Here is an 18,849-nt window from a genome sequence, read left to right on the forward strand (position 1 = left end):
AAACCATATATTTGATTTGTTTTTTTCGGGTCTGAAAAAAGATGCAGCAGGGGAACATCAAAGCTAAAATGCTGAGGAAACTATCAATGTTCTGTCAGTTGAAACAATTTAAAGAGAAGACTTAATGGGAGACAAAATAAAAGGAGACAGCCATTTACAGTTAAGAATGAGGAAAAATGTTTTCAATATAGAGAATACAGACTTGAGTAAACATAGGATCATAAAATTATAAAGTTAAGTGTTCCAATTTTTGTGTAATCTGTAGGAAGATGTTGACTGCTGTTTTTATTATTGACATAAACAATAAAAGAACACCATGTTGAAACAGAGTCCCATGCAGAACTCTCATTTTTTGTGTCAATTTTTCCATGAAGGCCATAAACCACACCTTATGGTGCCAGTATGTTACAATAAAGGTAAAGGTAAAGGGACCCCTGATCATTAGGTCCAGTCGTGGACATCTCTGGGGTAGCGGCTCTCATATCGCTTTATTGGCTGAGGGAGCCGGCGTACAGCTTCCGGGTCTTTTGGCCAGCATGATTAAGCCGCTTCTGGTGAACCAGAGCAGCGCATGGAAACACCATTTACCTTCCCACTGGAGTGGTACCTATTTATCTACTTGTAATTTGACATGCTTTCGAACTGCTAGGTTGGCAGGAGCAGGGACCGAGCAACAGGAGCTCACCCCGTTGTGGGGATTCAAACCTCCGACCTTCTGATCACCAAGCCCTAGGCTCTGTGGTTTAACCCACAGCACCACCTGTGTCCCTCCGAGCATGTTACAGTTGTTGTTGTTTAGTCGTTTAGTCGTGTCCGACTCTTCGTGACCCCATGGACCAGAGCATGCCAGGCACTCCTGTCTTCCACTGCCTCCCGCAGTTTGGTCAGATTTATGTTTGTAGCTTCAAGAACACTGTCCAACCATCTCGTCCTCTGTCGTCCCCTTCTCCTTGTGCCCTCCATCTTTCCCAACATCAGGGTCTTTTCCAGGGAGTGTTACAGTAGCACCACACAAATCTTTACAGCATTTTTAGAAACACATAAAAATGAACATAGCTAAAGGGAAGTGAACTCTTCTGGCCTCATTGCAGCCGCAGTCACATTTAGCTCAGTGATAGAGCATCTACTTTGCATGCAGGAAGTCTATAGTTCAGTCTCTGGTGTCTTCAGGTAGGTCTGCATCTTTGGAGAAGGGCCATAGCTCTGTGCCTGAAACACTGGAGATTTGCTACCAGCCAGTGTAGTCAGCAGACTGATGAACCTGTGCTCTGATCCTGTATATGGTTGCTTCCTGTGCTAATATTAAAAGTGGATTCACATTCACCCTGTCATATGTTTATAGGTTCCCAATTCAGATGTTTCAGGAAAAAGGCTGAGGTGAGAGGAGGTCAAAGCAGATCGGAGATTGATGAGCTGAGGTAATCTTACCCAAAACAGAACAAGGTAGGGTATTATAGGTCAGGGGGGATTCTTGCATCCTTTCAAATCCTGTTGGATGCACAACTGCAGCAAATCTCTCACAGTTCGTGATGGATGCCGATGTGCAGAAATAATATCATGTCCTCACATGTACACAGAAACCCATTTTGCTGGTGCACAATGAGTAAGGTGCTGAGCAGCCGCTGAAACTATGCCTAAATCTCCCAACTTACCTCAAGATGTCCCAGTTAACAGAAGACTTCCCTCTCAGCACTTTACAGGATCAGGTCCTAACACTGCAGCTTGCCACCTGTCTAACTTGATAGAGGTTCAAGATGGCATCTTCTTGCCTCATCAACTCTCCATCTGCTCTGTGCTCTTCTCTGAAAACATCTCTTTTTCTGCATTCATTTATCTTTCCTTCAAAATATTAATTATGTCTTCTGCTTCCTGTTCCCCAAGTGGCTCGAGCCTCAAAGGAACTCTCATAAAAATAAGTTTCCTTTGGGGTAGATGTCACAAGAAGCTTCTGATGTCTTTTAAAAAAAACCCAACCAATTACAGGTAAAAGTACAGGCCACACATTTATTATGGCACACAAATATGTTGCAGGTTTTCTGCACGTACAAAGGAAAAAAGTATTAAGGACAGCAGTGAAGGTTAATCGCACAGTTACACTAAAACACTGTTTATATTAGGAATGGACAGATGAGCCTTGTGTTTGCCCCTTGTGACCAAATGTGTGTGTGTGTGCTTGCGGGGGAAATCAGCTGAATTAATAACAGACTTTCACACAATGCCTTGCTGTCAGGACCAACCAAACTATTTAGGCACCACCTTATATCAGCTGCCAGTCCTCCTGAGATAAAGAGATAGGATGGGATGGAGAACTATATCCTTCCTGCCAATCCAGTCAACAGCCAAAGAACTAAAAAAGCAAATTCCTACTCGGACCACGAGTGACTGGCTGCTCTTAGACAGTAGGGTAGTGAGTGCTGAGGCAACTCATGCATGGCCATTGAGGAGCATAGCATAGGGTTGCCTTATATCCGAAATTTCCTAGACATAGCCCAGATTCGACTGTTGGAAACAGGGTCTGGGTAGCAATTGCTGAAATGTCCGGATGCATGGCACCCATGTCAAAAGTGCATTTATTTTTTTTTTTTGCAAAAAAGTGTGATTTCCCCCCCTTAAAAATAGCTCAGCAACTTTGGAGGTGGGGGGAAGTCAACAACTTTGCCCCCCCCCCCCCGCCGCAAGAAAGCTTCATTAAATAGCTCAACAACTTTTGTGGTCGCATTTTCACTTTTTGAAATATGGCTATCCTAGCATAGCAGCATTGGGGGAGAGCAGGGTGGGAACAGTTGCTGTGGTTCAGGGTAGGGAGAGGCATGGTGTGGAATGTGGGGCAGGCCAGGTAAGTGGTACACAGACAGGTAACTTGGGGGATCTTAGTTGTCCTATCAACTGGCCCTTGGGTCTGTGGCTGCTGTTGCTGAATGCCAGATCAGGTCAGAGTAAGACGCCCCTCATTCATGATCTGATTGTATCAGATGCAGAGTGCTACAGATCTGGTCTGTATCACAGAGACTTGGGTGAGTGACCAGGGTGGATCTGGTCCCTTCCAGCTGTGCCCACTGTGGTACTCAGTGCAGCATTAGGGCAGATTTGAGGGTTGGAGAGGGGGAGTTGCTGTAGTCTATAGAGATTCCATCTTTCTCTCCAGCCTCTCTGTCCAGTCAGGAATATCTAGAGTGTGTGTTCCTGGCACTGGGAAATGGGGACAGATTGGGGATTCTGCTGGTTTACCACCCACCTTGCTGCCCAGCCATCTCCCATCCTGAACTGACAGCAGTAGCACCGGCTTGCCCCCACAACTGGGGACATGCCCCTTGGCATGCACACTCTATGTCATCAACTGGGCAGGAAGAAAGTGATCTTAAAAGCGTGTTCTCCCTCATGGAGAGCACGTGTTGCGGTGGGGACTACCGGGCCACCCCTCTGTTGCCAGGCAGGATTACTATGGAATCCTGGGACAACGAATGGATGGCTGGGTTGCTGGGGCAAATTCTATGTTGCAATTTGGTGGGAGGGATCAGAGGTTTTAAATCTCATGCTCGCAGCTTGGGCGGTCTCTTTCGCTGCATGCAACGGATCACCCACCCACCCACCCACCCACCCTAAATTTAGGTTGCTCTGACCTTGCTATGCCTGTCATGGGGTCGTCTGCCATTGGGGCAGGGGTCTGGTAGGAATTTTGTCCATCTGGCTGATTGGCTGGGGCCATTTGGTTTTTGCCTACTGCGTAGCAAATTGTCACAACTTGTAAGGTTGTGGTTAGGCATTGGTTATCAATTGGTTGGTGGAGGGGTTAGGATTGGCTGGGCCTGCCCCTCCAAGGTTGCTGCAGAAAGGGAAATTCCATTAAAGAAATCCAGGGGGCTTGCCATCTTTTCGTCCAAATCCCTGGAATGGGCTTAGGGCCGGCAAGTCCTGGGGAGCATGTGGGGAGAGGTGAGGGTCTGTGCCTCAGCTCCATTTCTCCCCAAGATTGTTTTCCCTTACTGACTTTTGGTGGTGTCCGGAAATCAGTTCTGTCCCCGGGTGGGGGGGACAGATATTCTTAACCAATGCCTAAACAACCGCTCACATTTTATGTATTTCAATAAAGTTGTGGCCAAAATTATGCCAAAAACCTTAAACAAAAAAAAATATGTGTGTGTTGCGAGTTATTGAGGGGTGGCTTGGGGACCTCGACATGCAAGTGGGGGATATTGACATAAGTTCTTTGTCACATCACTTCCTGATAAGATTTACACTTATAACATCTTTTGTCCTCTGCACAGAGGCGGTGGACCTATGAGGATGGTCCACCCTCAGAGGCTGATGGATCCAATGGATTTCCAGACAGTTCTCAGAGATTTTCTGGCTGCACCGGCAAAGCAAGAGTTCCAGAGGCTACCGTCCTCTCCTACTTCCCTCTGCTGCCTGACTGGCTGTCCTTTTGGCAGCCTTGGGTAGCTCCTAATGGGTTGACCCACTCCCAAGTCCACTCAAATTGTCCAATTTGGTTTGGGTTTCATCTGAATCTGAAAAATATCCCTGATTTTTTTTTTGGGGGGGGGGGTCAGGGCAGAGAATGGAGCCCACCACACATACAAAGGAGATTCTATGAGGTGCTCTCCTTTTTCTGGGGTGTGGGGAATGAAAAAAGGATTTTTTTTCTTTCAGAAAAAAAATGTTATCTGAGGAACTTTAGCTCAGCTCAGATATTGTGTCATGATTCAGCCGCACTTTCTGACCCCACGAAGGGCAGTGGGTGAATTGACAGGAACCACAATGCGACTCCACAGACTGAGTCAAAGCTGCTCAGATATCCCCAATGCTCTGTGTCATAAACAGAAGAATGAGTCACCAGCTTACAACAAAAGCAGAATATGCTTGGGCAGTTATCACGGCCCATAAACTTTCAATGTGTCGTTCTGTTCATTATGTCCCTGTGAATAATTATGGAAGCATTTAACGAGCACTCGGTAAATAGCATTACTGGACCAGCTAGATTGCAAATAACAACAGCTGTTTTCTTGGTAGGGTACAGGAGAAAATAAAGCTTGTTTGGTTTAGGGGGTCTATCCAAAGATAGTGATGAATATCCCCTCTGCCAAGATAATTCGCTATCGCTGGATATTTCGTCTCCAAGGCTTTGAGTGAGTCATACCACCCCCTGTAGAGCCTGCTGGTCATTGAGGGGACACTTAAAGGCAAAAATCTTGAATCTCTTTAGTCACCAGACTGTTGGCGTCATTCCCATAGGTCCCATTTTTCTCCTCAATCTCACTACAAGCAGGATGGCACCAACGCGTTTAAAGCAGCAGTAGAGAACACCCCAAAGTCTATTAAATCTTACAATAACAAGTCCCCAGATGAATGCAATTAAAGCACTAAGATTTACCGACAGTACATGTGGAGACCTTCAAAGGCAGTCTACTGCTACTCCAGGCAGCAAGGGGAAAGAAACAGAGAACTGAGAAGTAAATGTGTGTCCTAAACCAATGACTGAAACATCAAAGAAATTATTGTGCCTAACCCAAAGTTCACCTGAGCCAGAAATCCCTATAGGTGAAACAAATATGATAGCTACGAGGGCTCAGCCAGACTTTCTTTGGTATTGCATTTCTAGACACAGTTCTGAGTGTTAAAGCTCTTTGTCCAAATGTGGGTGTTTTTCATTTTTATTTTTTTGGTCCCAGAATTTCCCCTGAAAAAACCTGTTTTACCACAAACAGCCACCAGATTTTCCACAGATTGTGTGGTGCAAAAGGGAGTTTGAATGAGCCCTCATTCAAAGACAGGAAGCCAGAAGGACTGCATTCTCTCCTAGAAACCTTCCAGGGATTCTTTCCTTTCTACAGTAATCATTATACTAGCTACACAGAGGCCAAAGGTTCATCTACATATCTTCATTTAGGGAACCCACTTAAGGACACATTCCAGCCAGGCAAAAACACTAAGCACAGATAACAAGGGCTGGTGAGTAATGTGGCCTAAGAAGATGACATGGCCAAAGTGCATTCCAAAGGTTGCATTTGGCCCTCAGGACTGAGGTTCCCCAGCCCTGATTAGATATAGATGTAAGCCATATTCACAAGCCTAAAAGGTCAAATATTGATAGCAATAAATAGAATTGTAGAATTGTAGAGTTGGAAGAGATCATGAGGGTCATCTACTCCAACCCCCTGCAATGCAGGAAACTTTTGCCCAAAATGGGGGTCAAACCCATGACCCTCAGGTTAAGAGTCTCATGCTCTTCCAATGGAGCTATGCCAACTTCCCATCAGTCCCAGCCAGCATGGGAATAGTCAGAAATGATGGGAGCTGTAGTCTGAAACATCTGAAGTCCCATGCCTGGGCTACCTCTTGAGATAGGCCAACCATCAATTCCAATGCAGCTCCTGGACTTTAGTAATTGCCTCTCTATCTCTCTGCAGCTCCCCCTGACATAAACAATGTGGGAGTCCCCCCATCTCCACCTTCAACAAACCAATCCTCTGCCTATATAATGTCTACATTTCTTTAGGAACTCAGACAATGCTCTTCCCAGCCCCTGTTTCTTTAGAAATGGAGATGGAAGAATGTGATTTTATAGATGCAAATATTTTACCAGCTACTGATATTTTTCTCAATGTAGATGTATTGATCAATAATCTATGTCTGTCACTTCCTCCTGAGAATGTGAATCAACCTTCCATGAGATCATACTCTTTCTTAGCCATTAGCTTGAGACATAGAGATTACTTGCATGTGATAGGAAACAATCTATTACGCACATATTAAACATCTTGGATTCAAGCCTCAGACTGATTCACTGGCTAGCCTTGGGTAATTCAGGGTTTCTTAGCCTCCATTTCCCTGTTTGTAAAATAGAAAATGACCTATCTTAAAAGATTTGTGGGAGGATGAAAAGGGGTGAGTTTTTAAAAGAAAGTTGCACATTGAAGATACTATATATAGCATTAATTATAATTACCTAATACATAATTCATATATCCTCCTTACCATTCAGTCCAAAATACTCTTTTGATTAGGATTTGAGAGATAATTTGGCTTTTTGTTTTAAAATGTTCAAATGGCTGGACTTGTCAAAGCTTTGGGATGCTTCCCCACTACTGACAAGCATGCATTCTTTGATGTTCATTTGACACTCCCTATATCCTCCCCCAACTTGCCTTGTTTATGAAGCCTTCATCTTTTGCTTTTTTACTTTGTAATTTGAATCATCTGAACATCAATCAGCCAGCTAGCCTCTCACCTCTACATTTTCAATTTGCCCTTCTTCACAACCCAGGTGAAACAGATTGTCTAGTCCCTAACGTTATCTAGGTATGATTCATATCACAGTATTTTTGAAACTAGATAGACAATCTGGAATCCACTGGCCAGGCAAAGTCCTAGATCATTCCCAAAATGCATTTTATTTAAAATGTTTTAACTCTGATTTTTAGCTGAAATGGCTCCCAAAGTGGCTTACAAAAATCTGTAGCCAGAGACTTACCTGTCCCGAGGCTTACAGTGCAAGAGACATGCCATACAAAGGAAGCAGGGGTGGGGGCTGCTGCTAGGTGACAGTTTTGTGGGAAACAAAAGACAAATGGTCTTTTACTAGAGGCGATAGAAGTGCTTCTTATCTTTCCTCTGTTCAGCAGCCTCATGGAATGAAATCTGCTCTGCCATTAAGTTAGAAAGAGCGCATGCCTTTCATGTTGAACTCTGATTCACAGAGATGTTAACTGAACAGGATGTTGATTATCCAGTTTTTGAATTAGGAAACTTATGGAACCTACTCAGGTTTTTGTGACATAAGTCTGAACCTCTCAATTAAGGCACAAGTTAAGGCATGGGAAGAGAATATGGTTGGTTGTTACTGTGCCTAGTAACAGGCAGGCACATTTAAGCTTCAAGATTGTCCAGACTTGTTATATAAATACCTGCAGCCTGGCTTTGTATGCCTACTTGGTCAGTGGATCAGAATTGTCTGCTGGATATAACCTACAAAGTCACAGTATAAAAACAAAAAAGACTTGTATAATTTATTTATTTGTTTGTTTGTTTATACTCCAAAGGGAGGAATATAATTGTTGTTGTTGTTGTTCTGAGTCAGATCATTGGCCCATTTTGCTCTGTACTGCCTACAACAGGAGTAGTCAACATGGTACCCTTCAGATCTTGCCGGATTCTGATTCCCTTAAGCCTCAACAACCATCATGGCCAGTGATGAGACATGATGGGAACAGGAGTTCCACAATGACGGAAGGCCATTATGTTGGCTATTCCTGCTCTACACTGTCTAGCAGGGTTTCATAAAAGGGTCTTTTCCAGCCTTATGTAGCATTTATAGGACTTTTTGTCTACAAATCATGAGATATGGCCCTTGAAGTGGATTCCTAAAGAATCCTCAATCTAGGTGCCGCTAGTTTGGATTCCTTTGTGTGCGCACATGTAGAGGAAGACATTGCTTATGATAGCTACAGGAAAATATTCAAGATGCCAGAAAATTGCATTTTATTAATGATTTGAGTCCTCTTTGCCTAACAACCCCCCGTTCAGAATTTCTATTTCAAACCTTGTTTAGCTGAGCCTTTAAAAGGAAGCAGATTATTTTGGCATTTCTATGTGACCGTATTTCCTTCTGTTTCCCTTAGGAAAACAGGGTAAAACATAATGAATTGCTTTGTTCATATTAAGCAAGACTCATTTAACACATATGTGTTGTGATCCCTCCATAGATCTCAACCAGCTTCTCAGCGCATACATTTTTTAAAGCATCTGTTTAAGTTTAAAAAAGAGTTTGTCCAGAAAAAAAAGCCTTTGACAATGGAAATCATGTTTTTCATTGTAGCCTCAGAAGTTGTTTTCAGAAAAAATAACTTTTCACTGTTCTTGAGCCAAAAGGAGGCCCTTTAATACGAAGCACACACAGCAGTTTGATGTCGTACGTTTTCGACAACTTAGTTACATCCCATAAATGTCTAGACAAACGTAATTAAATGCAATGAAATACTTTTACACCCACTAAACAGGATTAATCTTGCCTTTTTCAATTGGACTTGGATCAAGTTCTCTACAGGGCTAAAATACATTGCCTGGTTTGTTGTTGAGCTATTGTTTCTTTTGCTGCCTTTTTTTCCTTTTTTGAAACCTGCAATGTATATATATGAGCCTGCATTCTGAATAGTTGCTTTGAAAGATAAAATGTGCCTATTCTTTTTTTCTTCAAAAACCATTGTAGCCGCAAAGGGAAAAAACCCCCAAAGAAACCCACATTCCATACTATACAGTTAAGAACATTCAAAGAAAATGGCTTCTCTGAATTCTGGGAACTGTAGTTTTTTTAAAAAAGGATGCCGGGAATTGTAGTTTTGTAAGGGGTAAATGACATTTACCAGCATTTCTTTCTGGAAAGCAATATGCTTTAAATATGCTATAAATGTATGACATAGATGTAAATTAACATGCAAGTAAAGTTCTGTGTGAAGGTGGGTAGCAATAGATTTATAATATTAATAATATTATAATAATTAATAATAAGGCATTAATATTATAATAATTAATAATAAGGCATTTGTCTTGGGGGGCACCACTGTAAAGGAGAAGAAGCTCATAATAATAATAATAATGGCTAACAGTAATTAAATAATAATAATCTATTATTTGTACCCTGCCCATCTGGCTGAGCCTCCCCAGCCACTCTGGGTGGCTCCCAATCGAGTGTTAAAAACAATACAGCATTAAATATTAAAAACTTCCCTAAACAGGGCTGCCTTCAGATGGTTTCTAAAAGTCAGATAGTTGTTTATTTCCTTGACATCTGATGGGAGGGCGTTTGTTCCACAGGGCAGGTGCCACTACCAAGAAGGCCCTCTGCCTGGTTCCCTGTGACCTCACTTCTTGCAGTGAGGGAACTGCCAGAAGGCCCTCGGCGCTGGATCTCAGTGTCCGGGCTGAATGATGGGGGTGGAGCTGCTCCTTCAGGTATACAGGACCGAGGCCGTTTAGGGCTTTAAAGGTCAGTACCAGCACTTTGAATTGTGCTCGGAAACGTACTGGGAGCCAATGCAGATCTCTCAGGACCAGTGTTATAATTCACAATTCACACATAATTTTTGTTTAAGGTTTTTGGCATAATTTTGGCCAGAATGTTATTAAAATACATAAATGAGAGTGGTTGCTTAGGCATTGGTTATGACTATCTATCCCCACGCCCAGGGACAGAACTGACTTCCGGATTCCAGTGAAAGCATGCCTGTTCCCTTTCAGTTTCACTCCTAAAATATCTCTCAAAGGCAAAGGTGTTTTTCCCTTTTCTTTTCTTTGTTTTTTGCTGATCCTGAACATGATAGTGGAAACAACCTGCCAATTTTTCATTTAGCCCCATCAAAATGCTTTAATATTAACGCAATATGTTCACATGAAGATGCAACTGTTCCATTTATTGCAGACTCTCCAACTGTCCCTATTTTACAGGGACATCCCTGATTTAGAGAAGCTGTCCCAGTTCCTGATTTGATCCCGGAAAGCCCAACTTTTCCTTAGGACATTGGAGAAATGTTGGAGGGGATGGTAGGATGTCCCTATTTTCATTGGAGAAATGTTGGAGGGTATGGAATTATTTGACTCCCAAACCACCTGAAGGCAATCAAGTATAGGGAAGTTTTTAAAATGTTTAATGTTTTGTTATGTTTTTATATATGTTGGAAGATGCCCAGAGTGGCTGTGGCAATTCAGTAAGATGTGTGAGGTATAAATAGTAAAATCATCATCATGGAATGAGACATCCCTATTTTCATGGGAGAAATGTTGGAGGGTATGTTATTGAGCATCTGATTTGCATGCAGAAGGTCTAAAGTCCAATTCCTAGTGTATCCAGGAAGGGCTACAAATATACCCTGGTTCAATCCCCAGCCCTTTACAGTAGGACTGGCAGGGAACCTTGGCTGAACTCCTGGAGAGCTACTGTCAATTACTGTAAGTAGTACACAAATGGTTAACGACCTGACTCAGAAGAAGGCAGCTTCCTATGTTTAGAATGAAAATGTACAAAACATGCACCCCAGCTGCTCAGTTTTCTTAGCCATCCTCCATTGTCATGTAAGTGATCTGCAAATGATCTTAATGCTCATCTAGATTAAATGTGATCATTGGCTCAACTCCTTGTATCCAATAGTTGTGTGTGTGTGTGTGTGTGTGTGTGTGTTGTGGAAGCAGAATAAACTGCTGTAGCTGTAAGGCAAAGCTCCCAAGAGTCATCACACCAAAGACACATTTCCATCAATGTTGTCCTGACAGTTATCCCAGATTTGCAGGAAGTAGGAAATGTTTCAAAACAAGTGATCAGTGTCAAGGCTCTTTAAACGATCTGCCACCAAAACGAACATTTCTCAGTCAGCAGAAAGGGACAAATGTTAGACATGGTGAGGCAGCATATATCAAGTGGTGACAGAAGTGCTGTGGACTTCATAAGGAATGTGTAGCTGGCAACATAGACCAAAATGGGCGCAGACAGGAGATGCATAGTGTATGTATTATGTGCTTATTTTTTCATGTCCTAGCCCCATATTTTTTAACCTACTTCATCCAGATGGTTGAGTAGGTAACACACCTAAAAGGAACTGTCAAATTCAGTGGAGCTCTATTATTGTGCTAGGTGCAGTTTTCAAAGAGATGGTTCTCTTCCCCGAGAGAAGTCTCATTTTGCCATACATTTTGTATTTTGAATTGTTGTTAAGATACCTAATATGAAATACAGAGAGCTGCCTTAAATTCAGTCAGACCAATGGGGTATCCATCAATTGGGAGTCACTCAGGTGTAGGGAAACCTACAGCCAGGGGTCCAGGATAGGCAACAGTGCATGTGGTCCTTGCTGGGATGCTAAACTTCCAAAAGCTTTCCAAGGGTACTAGGTTTTGATGCCAGGAGTTTTGACCAGAGAGTACCAGGTTCAAACCTCACTGCATTTGTCTTTAGCCTTTGTACTATGATTTGTGAACATATGTGGATGGGAAGCAAGGTAAATTCAGCAATTTAAAGAAGTAATAATAATCTTTTTCTTTCTTTTTTTGTAAGAATAGCCACTTTAGCAAGATGACAATGACAACAACAATAATGTCGTCAACAACAACAACAACCAGCATGTTTTCCCCTTCTGCAGCTTTAAGGGGGAATCTCTGGTCTGAGGCCATCAGAGCAAGGGGAAGAAAACTATAGCAAGTTTCCCAATGCACAGAACTTCCTACAAATACCAGGTTTATTTATTTATTTAGTAAAGAAAATTAGAATAATGGATGATTTCTGATGCATTATCAATGCTTTGGAAACAAGATCAAGTAATTCCAAAATATTAGAAATCCAGATGAGAGTTCCTGAAACGTCCCTAACAAGAGATAGTCAAGCTACAATCCCCACCCTACTTACCTGGGAGAAAGCCACACTAAATTCAACAGGATTTACTTCTAAGTATATATGGTTCGACTTCTGCTGTGAGTCATTGTTTATTTCAATGGCCCATTTAGAGTGAAATACAACTGCTGTGTAATCTTATACACTGAAAAGAAATCAGACCCTCTAACCTTCTGTTTTGTATTTTATACTCTCTTTTCTACAGCACTGGAACATATTTTTCAATCAATTGCTGATTGTAATTCTTCTGAAAAATTCCGATGTAATTCCCCACCCCACTCCAAAAGTCAATATTAACAGATGTTGTTTGCTTAAGTCTGAAAGTCTTCCAGAAATATGCTTCTGTCAAATGTATCCATCTATGGTTTCATAAAGTTTCAGATTCATAGAATCAATATCAGCAGCTGTTCTCTACTCTCTCTCTCTCTCTCTCTCTCTCTCTCTTATTTAATTTTTTTCTCTCTCAAGGCATTACAGAAGTGCTTCCTCCTGCATAATTTTGAAAGAAAATTGAAATCACCAAGTGTATGACAGCTATCACTGTTTCCAGAGTGCACACGCCTGTCAACTTCTTGAGATATACATTGTCTTCATCTAATATCATTGGAGACCAATAATTAAGCAGAAAAGAGAGTTTTAATTAGTTCATGATGAATGCTTGTCTAAATCGATGTAGCGTAGGCCATATGTGCGAGACACATCTATATTAGTGCTGGATTAGCATTCCAGGATCTGCAAGAACAACGCCAAGTAATAGCTGTATATTGCTGAGCTGCTGAAAGGAAAGGTAAGGTATGAACACATTCCATAGCTTGGTAATCATTTTTTTTTTTAATGGCACAAATTAGAATTACGTCTGAAAAGCTTGAGAAAATAAAAGTGGGCTGTGTCTGCTACTGAAAGGACAATATAGTAGATGCCACACTCAGAGGCGTAGCATGGGGGAGGGGGCATGGCCCCAGGCACACACTTTTGAGGTGGCAGAATCAGGCACCCCCCAAAACAGGCACATAGCCCTGGCAGCTGAGGAATGGCAGCGGGCAGCTTGGACTAGTGGGCAGGTGCACGGAGGCAGCAGGTGAAGAGCCTGTGTAAGACCTCTGGGTGTGCGCCACTAGCCCAGCTGCCCAGTCCACCGGTGGGGGTGTGTGTAACACTTGCCCCATTACAGGTACCAGCAACCCATGCTATGATGCTGCCACACCCACTGCTGGGGAAAAAAACCAACCCCATCTTTTTATTGGACTTTTAAAAAGAGTATAAGCATATGTTAATAACAGAACAAAAACAGCAGAAGAGAGAGGATCAGAGACTGCAGGAAGAAACTTATTAATCAGGTCCAATCAAGGACATTTTTGTTGTTGTCCATATTTCAGACAAGATCATGTATCAATGACGGACAATAGAGCCAAAAAAGGGTGAAAAGGCCCTCTTTCTTTCAGATGTCTGGCTCACCTCGTATGGTGAGAACATGCACAGGATGCTCTCATTTAAGATATTAGTGTCATCAACCTGGCGTCTCTGAGTGGGAGTGCATTCTGTGTGAAAGGTCTTTATAAATATCCCCTCAAAATTATGTTCCTTCTCAGAGTGAGGGCAGATCTCTCTCTCTCTCTCTCTCTCTCTCTCTCTCTCTCTCTCTCTCCCTCTCCCTCTCCCTCTCTCTCTCTCTCACACACACACACACAAAACACACACAGAGAGAGATTCAAAGTGGTCCCTTTCTCTGGGATGGGATTTGGTAGCCAAATGAGACTAATTCTCCAATGAGAAGGAATGGACTAGCCTAGTATTTAAGGCTTCTCCACTCCCTCCTTGTGCCTTTTGCAATGCCAGCCCTCCCACTATAGTTCCTTTGCTTAACAACTATTTCAGGGACTGAGAAGGAATTTTGGGGGAGCCACCGAACGGCACTTGGTGGCTTCACTTTTAAATGTGACCTGAATCAGGTTTCTTCCCCACTCCTAGCTATGATTAGGCTTTAGTGGGTCTGATCCAAGTATGCACTCATTCCATCTGGAGAAGGAAAAGAGTTTCGTTTGACAGCAAAAGCTATAGCATCACACTTAAAATCTGGGAACTAGTTTAGTAACAGAAATGTACACATTAATAGTGGCATTAATAGCTGAATAGTCAACAGTCCAGATGTCTATCAAAGTTTTGTTTGTTTTTTTCAAGTTTAAAATGTGTCTCTAGAGTGCCCTGATTTTCTTATTTTCTGAATACAGACATGCACACAGGGAAGCTTTCAGTCACAGGACTCTAAAATCATTGTTTCAGGTGTATGTGGTGGAGGATAGTCTAATAATAATAATAATAATAATAATAATAATAATAATAATAATAATTTGTATACCACTCTTCATTAGGGCAAATTGTGCCCTGTCCCACCAACCTCTGTCTTGGTCCCACTAAATACCCTGCCTTCTTTCTTAAAACCAGCCCAGGCAGTGGTCCTGGCTGTATTCTTCCTTTCAGCCTGATAGCTCAGTTGGTTGCAAATGAGACTTGTAATCTCAGAGTCGTGGGTTTGAGCCCCACGTTGGGCAAAAGATTCCTGCGTTGCAAGGGTTGGACTGGATGACCCTTGTGTTCCCTTCAACTCTGTAATTGGTTCTATAATTCTTCTTAGTCCCAGGCCTGCCCCTTGTAAAAGAGGTTTCTGCTTGATGTTGGCTCAAGCTTTGACTACTCTTGGTTTCCCTGCTTTACATTGCATGAGTCCTAATGAGCACCAGCCACCACTGGGTATATTGCATTCAACCTATTCCGTTATTACATGTGTGTGGGTAAGAAGCAGTGCAAAAGAATTGAGCTCAGAGGAAGGCTTTAAATGCCTCCAGGATGAAAAGCTGCTAAAACTACTACAGGCAGCCATTGAAGAGTGCATTGTTAACACAGGGGAATGCTTTAAAATGCCAGGTTGATGAATGGTAATTAGGAAGTGCATATAGGTTAACAGATGAAATTTGGAGCCTTTATAGTAGACTAAATGATTAGATCTGTTAGCAGAACAGATTTCTGTTCCACAGTGTGCTCCCCACCCTGTATATCTTAATCTGCCTGTAAGCATATGTGTAAAATAAGCCTCGTTCTTCAGCACTGCAATCTGATAAACAGCAGTGATTTTCATTTTGGTATTAGCGGGAAATGTAGGAATTACTTGGGACCATTGCAGTACGATAAGGCACACAGATGGTCCAACTGTGATATGAGGGTATGTCTCATTCAAGCATGCTTTGCTTAAATTGGTATCATTTCAACAGGAAGAGCAAATGAGAAAATGGCCTGGAAGGGTGAAAAGAAGAGTAAAATGTGAGCTCCAATCAGGCTTTAATTTGGCAGAAGGCTCAGGTAGTATTACATATCTGAATTTTGCACCACTTGGTACTGTATCACACAGGAGTATCAATCACATGATTTCACTACCCCTGATGACTGGCTGTGCAATGCGATTCTACAGGAAATGTTATGTTTGACTTGATATGATAATATTTGCCTCTGGGGTTTGATCTTGTATAGGAGGGGGCAGCTGCCATTCACACAATTTATTTAAAAATGTATGACCTGCTTTTTTATAACATAAATTCAAAGTAGCTTACAGATAGCTCCTGAAATACATAACACAAAGTCAAAGTCAAAGTCAAATGACTGAAATGAGTTTCATGTAGGAAAATGTCTTACACTGAGTCAGACCATTGGTCCACCTGACTCAGTGCTATAGACACTGCCTGCCAACCACTCCGCAGGGCCTCAGACTGGGGACATTCCCTCTTCTACCTGGAGAATTAGCCTTAGATGTTTGGCATGAGAAGCAGATTCTCTAACATTGAACTGTGGCCCTTTTCAAAAGAGCAGGATAAAGTAAATAGGAACATTCAGACAGCACCACAATTGCATTCAAAGAACATGCAAGGGAGGTTACAAGGCATCACTGGCTAGCCCCATGTGCTAGCGCTCTCAGCAGCCAATGTGCCCATTCCGTGGCCATGCTCCAATTCCTTTGGAGCACATCACATGGGGCAATAGGTGGAGAACTTCTCCATCCAAGGGTGACACTAAATGGTCCCTTCTACACTCAAATCTGTAGATAGGGGGAAGTTGTCTGAACCCTACTAACAAGCAGCATAAAAAGAGGGAGATAAAACTTTAACCCATGGTAAAAAGTTGAACAAAATAAAATGTTCTTGGCGTATCAGCACAAGAGGGAGGGAGAGAGATGCATTAGTGGGGGGTAGGTATAAAAAGATTGACTACCTCTGCTTTACACTTTGGAAGTCACCTCTCTCTGGTATCTGCCCTCCAAGATTTAGGACAGGTATGGTTCTCTAGATGTTGTTGACCACTGCCCAGGCTGTCTGAGGATGATTAGCACTGCAGTTCAACATCTGAAGGGCCACATCTTGGATTTAGCATCCAGATTTAAAGCTCAACTCAGAAGTGGTGAATGCATTGTTAATCTGTGAGTCAAAATGCTTCTTTCTCACTTGAATCAATATCCTCTCCAATCTTAGCTCAAGTGTGGGTGGGGCTTGTAAAAAAAAATGAGGAAAACTTTTTATTTAGCATTTGGTCTCTGCCAAGTGGATAGAAGATAGAAAATCACTGAGCTTGCCAGAATTTATCATACTGTGCCTCTAAAAGTGAAAACAGGTTTTTCCATAAAGAAAAGCAAATGTTGTGTTTTGTCACAGATAATATTTTGAAAGTTGGTTGCAAGTATCTTTGCGGCTCAGAAAAATGCTTTTTGCAAACTGATTGCACACTTCAAAAAAAAAAAAAATACCAAAGCCTTCCGAGACCTGCTTAAAACTAATTAACCAGCTTTTGCAAAACACAGAGCCTTCTTTCAAGTTGAACTCACAATCCTGCCACCTTGGGGAATAATTTTCTTGTTTTCCTAACATTTTCCCAATCTAATTATTGTACCTCAAAATAGGAGATTTGTTAATACACAACTTGATTAATTAGATATGTTATTTCTCTATCAGGTGAAAAATCACCAAAGGATTTTGATAGTAAGCTTATAAAAATCAGCAAGGGCTATGGAAGGCAAAAAGCAATTAATTCCCAATTAAAAACCCATTTGACATATTTGAGAGATTAATACACAAATTGGATTTGTAACTAACAAAAATAATTAGATTTTCCCTTTTGCAAAAAAGAAAAAGAAAAAAAGAAAAAGAAAGACGAATCAATAGTTCCATTTGATAAGTTCTTCTTGAGTGAAAACATGGTATGAAAAATGACACACACACCAAGAAAATGACAATAAGCTGCCAATCCCTCTGGGGAACAGTTGTTGCTCAGTGATCAACCATGCAGTGATTTTCATGCAGAAGGTCCCAGGTGCAGTACACCAAATCTCCAGGTCGGTCTGGGAATGTTCCTATTTTGAAATATTAGAGAGCCACAGCTAGTCAATGTTGCTAGTACTTAGCTAGCTGGACCAATGGTCTGACTCAGTATAAGGATGTGTTACTATTTTATCTCATGTGCATAAAAAATATCCCCATACAATTGGGGTCTGTTTGAGCTAGAAAAAATGGGGCTGACCAAAAGTCCATGGATAAAGAAACAACAGTAAAGACAATAAAGAGTTGACATAAATTTCACTGCTTGTTATTTGATAAGGGAAAATATAATGAAAATGTGTTATCATTGGGACCTCACACCAGTAAAATTGGTAAAGATCCATAAAAAAATATTCAAACCTTTGTTGGAGATGTAAAGTGGAGGTGGGAACAATGCACTATATGTGGTGGGGGTGTAAGGTGATCAAACAATTTTGGACCAAGATACATGAAGAGTTGAAAAGAATATTTAAGAGCACAATTCTCAAAAAGCCAGAAGCATATCTATTAGGCTTAATAACCAACATTATCCTATCCCCAAAGATAAAAATAATATATTCCTCTATGTGACAGCAGCGGCTAGATTACTAGTGGCAAAAAAAATTGAAAACAGGAAAAATACAAGAATTATCAGAATGGAGAATTAAGATCTGTGAATTTATGGAGATGGAAAAATTAACAGCATCAATTAGAGGCTGCCCCAAGCAAAAAAATTAAGAGAGAGTGGGAGTGTGTAGAGATATATATGAAAAAATATAGTTATGGAAATTAAGTTTAACATAAACGTAAAAGGGAAGACTCGCAAGGATACAAGATGATATTATAAAGGATATGACTATCAAGCATAAATAACTACTAACACAACAAGAAACAATAATACAAATGCCAATAAGATCTCACATGGGTGAGGGGAAGTTGGGTGGGAGGGGAGGGAAGTAGAGGGTGGTATTTGAAAAATTATTGAGAATGTGATATAAAAGTAAAATGATTGTGTTTGTAATCTGAATTATTTTGAATGATTGTGGTTGTTTCCTCCCCTATTTTTTACTTCTCTTTCTGTCACAAAAACTTTAAATAAAAATAAAATAAAATATTGGTTTTGCCTCACCATTCTTCTGACTC

At 41.5% G+C, this 18,849-nt stretch overlaps 1 long non-coding RNA gene across 1 annotated transcript; it reads left to right on the forward strand.

Annotated features, from left to right (window-relative positions):
- The first annotated feature begins 1,346 nt into the window (after nucleotides 1-1,346).
- LOC307208120 lies at nucleotides 1,347-13,259 on the forward strand. The gene is made up of 3 exons (XR_013834997.1): nucleotides 1,347-1,443; nucleotides 12,126-12,219; nucleotides 12,842-13,259. It is a non-coding gene; the product is annotated as an uncharacterized lncRNA (long non-coding RNA).
- Nucleotides 13,260-18,849: the final 5,590 nt, after the last annotated feature.

This window comes from Podarcis cretensis, assembly GCF_951804945.1.
Source record: "Podarcis cretensis genome assembly, chromosome: Z".
Classification (NCBI taxonomy): Eukaryota; Metazoa; Chordata; class Lepidosauria; order Squamata; family Lacertidae; genus Podarcis; species Podarcis cretensis.